Here is a 6,878-nt window from a genome sequence, read left to right on the forward strand (position 1 = left end):
TTTTAAATATATTTTATTGATTTTTTACAGAGAGGAAGGGAGAGAGACAGAAAGCCAGAAACATCGATGAGAGAGAAACATCAATCAGCTGCCTCCTGCACATCCCCCACTGGGGATGTGCCCGCAACCCAGGCACATGCCCTTGACCGGAATCGAACCCGGGACCTTTCAGTCCGGAGGCCGACGCTCTATCCAATGAGCCAAACCGGTTCAGTAGGTTGTCTTTTCCTTTTGTTGATGGTTTCCCTTCTTGTGCAAAAGCTGTTTAGTTTGAAGTAGCCCCATTTATTTATTTTTCTTTTATTTCCTTTGCCTGAAGAGACATATTAAAAAAATATTACTAAGGAGATGCCAAAGAGTTCACTGCCTATATTTTCTTCTAATAATTTTATAGTTTCAGGTCTTATATTTTCAGTTTGTTGTTGTATATAGTGTGAAAAGTGATACAGTTTTATTCTTTTGCATGTTCTGTCTAGATTTCCAAACACCATTTATTAAATAGACTGTTTTTATCCCATTGCATATTTTTGCCTCCATTACTATAGATTAATTGACCACATAGGTGTGGGGTTATTTCTGGGTTCCCTATTCTGTTCCACTGACCTGTATGTTTCTTTTTATGCCAAAACTATGTTGTTTTGTAGTATAGTTTGCTACCAGATAGTGTTAATACTACCTGATAGCAACCCCGAGGGTTCTTAATATAGTATAATAACCAGAACTAAAAGATCAAGAGTGACAAACAGATGGTCAGCAGAAACATGCTGTTCTTTTTTTGTAATTGCTTTGGCTATTGGGGGCCTTTTTTAGTTCCACAAAATTTTTTAAAATTATTTGTTCTAGTTCTGTGAAAAATACAACTGGTATTTTGATAGGGATGTCATTTAATCTGTAGATTGCCTTGGGTAGTGTGAACATTTGAATGACGTTAATTCTTTCTATTCCTGAGCACAGTCATTTTTCTATTTATTTGTATCTTCTTCAACTTCTTTCTTCAATATCTTATAGTTTTCCAAATATAGATATTTTACATTCTTGGTTAAATCTATTCCTAGGTATTTCATTATTTTTGATGCAATTATAAACAGGATTTTTAAAAATTTCTCTCCTTGATAATTTATTGGTGTATAAAAATGCCTTTGACTGAGATGCCTTTGTATCCTCTCTTCATCCATTCCAGACTTTCAGTCCTCCATTCAGGTCCTGCTGGATGCAGCTCTCACTCTTGTCCATACACTCTGATCTGCTCTCCTTATGACTTAATGCAAACTCTGTAGTGTCTCACATTGTTCACTTGTAAGTTCTGGTCTGTTAGTCTGGTCACACATAAATGTAAACCCATCCTTGATGCTTCTTTGTGTTACTCAGCATTTAGCATAGTACTATTGAATAGTAGATGATTGATCAATAATTGCTAGTTGGCTGATCAATAATCATAGTCATGAATTCAATCACTATATGAATCAATTTTCTTCGTACCACTTACTGGTAAGGTGCCTCTCATGATTATGGTGTCTGGCCCACAGGAGACTTTCAGCAAATTCTTATACGTAAACTTTTTGTTTCTTTCTGCCCTTTCTCTATTTGAATTTCTATTTTTCTACACATTATGTTTACTGAGTAGGCCAGCCTCTAGGTTTTCATATATTATAAAGTATAAGCAAACAAGTAAATAAACAAGCAAATAAATAAATAAATAAATGAACGAGCCACACATTCACTAGAAACAGTGAAATTTCAAAGGTAAAAGCACTTTTCAAAAAAAACAAAGAAAGAAAAAAGCTCTTTGTGACTTATATCAAGAAGGGGTGCTTGCCTGTGGCTACTGTGACATGAAGGGCAGATTTCTATTACTTATATAATAAATTGCCACAGATTTAATGGCTTAAACACAAATTTATTATTTACCCATTCTGAAGGTCAGATATTCACAATGAGTCTTTCAGGGCTAAGATCAAGGTGTCAGTGGAGCTGTGTTCATGCTAGTGACCCTAAGTGGACTAGGATGTGTCAATTCCAGAATTGCAGGGAAGCCAGTGTGGTTGGAAAGAGCCAGAAGAAATATAGAAGACAGGCTTGGAGGGATATGGGCTGGGGTAGATTGCATAGGAATTTCTAGACTCCAAAAGGCATGGGATAGAGGGCCATTGGAGGCTTTTGAGAGAAGACTGTTTTCAAAAGGATCCTTGTCACTGTTGAGTTGTGAAAAGATTTTTAGGGTTCAGTAAGAACAGAAGCCAGGTGACCAGGAAAGAGGTCATCCAGGTGAGAGATGATGATGGTTTGGACCAAGGCAGTTGCAGTGTGTAGTGATGTATACATTTCGAAGATTGAGCCAACAGAATTTCCTGATGGAGAAGGTATTAACTGTATTGAGACATAGAGAGAGATGGAGAGAAGAGAGAACCTAAAGGGAAAAATAATTGAATTCTCCCTTTGAACTACAATTGGAGTATTCAGACTGGAATAAATTACACCAAATTATTGTCAGTGGTGTGAAGTAGGAGAGCCTAAACATCTGTAAATAGGGCATTTTCCATTTCACTATGTGCTGCTGTATATTTGAATCGTTTCCAACAAAATTGCAGTATTATATTACTTGCATAACTTTCTAAAAAGCTAATTAAGACTGACAACTTTTTCCAAGAATACTTTTCATCTTGTTAGAGGTGTAGGTTAATTGAGACAAATATTTAGCATCTGGAGTTGGCAAAGTCACTGCAAAGTGCCATGGAACCATCTAATAAATATAGGATTATAAAAAATGCAATCAAGAATGGAACAATTTAATTTGTTTTTGACTCTGTAGGTTGATGTATAAATACAATTCAGGTTAATAGATGTACAATTATAGATTATGGTGCATTTTTTAGAAGATAAAAAATTTACTGATAAAAAAAATAGTGATCAACCTGTATTGTTAGAATGCTTGAAAGAGGTACAGCAGACTGCCTTGTATTTTTTCTATTGCAGTCTTATAATGCCATTTTATTTGATGAATTCAGTATAAATTTCAACATTTTCACATTGATGTGGGAGTGCAACTAATTTGACCACAAGTGGCTCTGAGATGCTTTCCCCCAGACTAGTAAGCCTTTCCTTGCACATAGAGGCTTCTCTGGTATTGAATATATTTTCTGAAACACAACATATGTAAAAAATAAACTAAATGCTTTTTAAAAAAATGTATTTTATTGATTTTTACAGAGAGGAAAGGAGAGGGATAGAGAGTTAGAAACATCGATGAGAGAGAAACATCGATCAGCTGCCTCCTGCACACTCCCTACTGGGATTGTGACCGCAGCCAAGGTACATGCCCTTGACCGGAACCAAACCTGGGACCCTTCAGTCTGCAGGCCAACGCACTATCCACTGAGCCAAACCAGTTAGGGCTAAACTAAATGCTTTTTATGGAAATTAAGATTTAGCTAAATATTTGCACATGAAAACAAAAATGCCTTTGGGTTGTTCTGTGGACTAAGTGCAATAATTCTGGAAAAGTGTTCTCTAAGCTCTAAAGTAATACACTTATCGACTTCTGAAGAGCTTTGAGATATTCCAGACACGTGGATTTTTAGGTATGCATAGTATACCCACTTAAATATTATTTTTAAAAAGTGAGTAATTTGAATTGGAAAATTCCTAAACTCCTATAGAATTTCCTTAATCTTTTGGCTCCTTCTTCCCTACTCTGGATAGTGATAGTCTTTCTTGTCCTAAACCCATGTCGGAAACAAGATTTATTTCTTTCCACTGTGTGCACTGCTAAGCCTTGTTGATCTATTTTTTATGCTGCGAAGTGTTTGTGAATTCAAATGGTTCTGGTTTTATAAAGGTAATCTGGATCCTAAACTATACATTCTATAACATCACCAGAAGGACCTGGAACAGCTCCCAGGAATCATACACATTAATATTTCTGCAGTGAGACATACAAATAGTCACACCAAGTAGGGTAACTAAAAATTATGCATACTCTCATATCAGTTTGGGGCAGGTATTGCCACAGAAAACTTTAGGACAGTCAGGTTTTGCTAGAAAATAAGTTAGTAAGAATTATTTTTTTAGTGTTCAGAGTTTTTGGCTTTGGAATTCAGGATAAAGGATTTTGGAGTTGAGGTTAAATGATTGTGGGCCTGTTGTATAATAACTTCTGTTGGGCTTGATGCTACAGTTCTCCCATTTCCAATTCATCCTTTACACTAGCAACAATTTCAACACTTTGTCTACCATTGCTTTAGACAAGGTTCTGGCCTGTGCACATGCAACCCTCAACACTCCCACCTGCTATACCGCTACCTTCAACAGTGGGCTCCCCACTGGCACCTGAGTGATCAAAGGTGCACATCTGATTATATGCTATCTCACTAATTTTGTCAGTGGCTCCATCACTGCCCACTAGAGAGATTTCTAACATAAAACTTTCCAATTTTGGGTTCTCATTGATTTGGCTCCTACCTATACAGTTTCGCATCCTCTTTTGTTGTTTCTTTCTCCTTCCTTCTTCACTTTCAATCTAAGACTTACAGTTCACTGATTGTCCTTACTTTTTCCAACTCTGGGTTCATTTGTTATTAAAATGCCCTAAATATATCTTCCCACACCATCTTCAGGAAGACCACATAATTTGGCTTTGAATAAAATTGTTATACAGATGTTACAAAAAATAATTAAAAATTCTAATTGATTTTTCATCTACAGGAGGTATACCAGACATTACTCAGTGAATTTAGGTCATTATTCCATTGTCAAAAATTACTATGAAGAATAGCAATTTACTTATGATTATAATAAAATAATAGTTATAAGAAATAAAATAAAATGCCCTTTTGCTCATGTCAGCTTAGTGAATTTATGCTCATTGTTCATGATGCAGCTCAAACATCTCAGTCCTTTGGAAGCAGTTTATCATTCTTTTTTTTTTCTTTTTTTTTTTTTTTAACCCTAAACAGGTTTTATTACACACAGAGGGAATGGGTCTCAGTCCTTCTTGGCTCCTGCCTTCCTCATAGCTGCAAGGACATTGTTCAGCACCTCTCTCTTCCTCTGGGCACAGATGTGTGTCCCTACCCTTTTCTTGATGAACTTCAGGGCCCTGTTACACTTAGAGATCTTGATCAGCTCCCTGATGCCACTTATAGGTGGCAAAGCCACATACACCTGGGATCATGTCCCTCAGGAACTTGGTGTGCTTGATGAGATGCCTGCTGGGGTGACTGTGCCTCAGCTAACTGATGGTCTTGGTCACCTGTGACCCTTGTTGAGACCACTGCCACGGGGTAGCTCAGAGCCATGGTTGCTGCTCCTCAATGCCTGCTGCGGCCAGGATGCGTGGTTGACCAAGTTAATAATTCTTTGTATTGCCAGTGTGGCTAGTTTATATATAAACTAGGGGCCCAGTGCATGAATTCATGCACCTTGAAAGGAACTGTGGTCCATGAAGCTGTGGTGGGCACAAAGGCTGATCTCGGCCTATCCTCCGTGCCCCCGCCTGGCTCCTCCCACCACGGTCCCTGGTCCCCTGTCTGCCAGCAGCCCCGCTCCCGTTGCCACTGCTCCCACACACTGATGGCTCTGGCCCACTTGCACCCGCTGACAGCGCCCGGCTGATGACTCAGCACCAGCAGTGGGTGCGAGCAGTGGCTCTGGTGCTGGCAGTGAGTGCTAGCGCCGGGTGGGACTGTGGCTCATGGGAGGAAAGAATTTCAGTAACAACCAGGGGCTCGCCCCAATAGCGACCAGCGCCCAGTCTTGGTCTGGTGCCCCTCCTCACCTACTCCACCATCCCGCCACGGCCGTCGCCCGCCATGTTCTGCAATGTACCACCTGTTGCCAATGCCCGCCATGTTCCGCGTGTGACCCCTGGTGGTCAACACACATCATAGCAACCAGTTGTTCGGTTGTTCTGCTGTTTGGTCCATTTGCATATTAGGGTCATATATATATATATATATATATATATATATATATATGCCTATACAGCATTAATGACACTATTTCAGGCTGTATTTCCAACTAGGCTGTAGTCTTCCTGAGGGCAGAAACAATGCCTCCCTATTCTCTGTTTTTCTCAGTGTCTAACTCAGGACTTGGGTCTTTGTTTGTCTGTTTTTAAGAATATTTTGTTGATTTTTTAGAGAGGAATAAAGGAAGAGGAAGAGAGAGAGAAACATTGATGCAAGAGCACAACATTGATTGGCTGCCTCCTGCATGCCTCCTATCAGAGATGGAGCCCACAACGTGGACATGTGCCCTTAACCAGAAATTGAACCAACAACCTCCTGGTGCAAGGGATGACACCCAACCAACTGAGCCATACCAGCCAGGGCCTGGGTGTATTTTTAAAAAATGTGAATTGAAAGAATGACTAAGTGGGTACAGTCACACCTTCAGGTCAATGTTTCCTGGAAAGTGATCTAAGGACAAACTGTTGAAGAAACACCCAGGGTCTTAAAAAACACTCCATATTGCTGTGTCCAGTCCTGAATAGGCCCAAGGAGAATTCCAGAAGGAGGCTCTGGAATCTGCACTTAAAAACAGGTTTTTTTTGGCTTGTTTTGGTATTGATTAGAGGGAGAGGAAAAGAGAGAGAGAGAAATTGATTTGTTGTTTCACTTATTTATGCATTCACTGGTTGATTTTTGTATGTGCCCTGACCAGAAACTGAACTCACAACCTTGGTGCATTGAGACAATGCTCCAAGCATCTGAGCTACCTGGCCAGATTCCTGGAATCTGAGCTATTCTGAAGACCAAGGACCATTGTTGAAGGCCTTTGAAGCATGTGGGATTTGTAGTTGGGAATAAACTGTTTGACCTTCGGCAGCAATTTTCAACCTTTTTCATCTCATGGCAAACATAAACTAATTACTAAAATTC

The 6,878-nt window shown here is 39.3% G+C and overlaps 1 pseudogene; it reads right to left on the reverse strand.

The window, feature by feature from the left end:
* Window positions 1–4,980: 4,980 nt before the first annotated feature.
* Window positions 4,981–5,294, reverse strand: LOC102432159 (annotated as a pseudogene).
* Between the last annotated feature and the right edge of the window lie 1,584 nt (window positions 5,295–6,878).

This window comes from Myotis lucifugus, unplaced genomic scaffold, assembly GCF_000147115.1.
Source record: "Myotis lucifugus unplaced genomic scaffold, Myoluc2.0 scaffold_7, whole genome shotgun sequence".
Taxonomy (NCBI): domain Eukaryota; kingdom Metazoa; phylum Chordata; class Mammalia; order Chiroptera; family Vespertilionidae; genus Myotis; species Myotis lucifugus.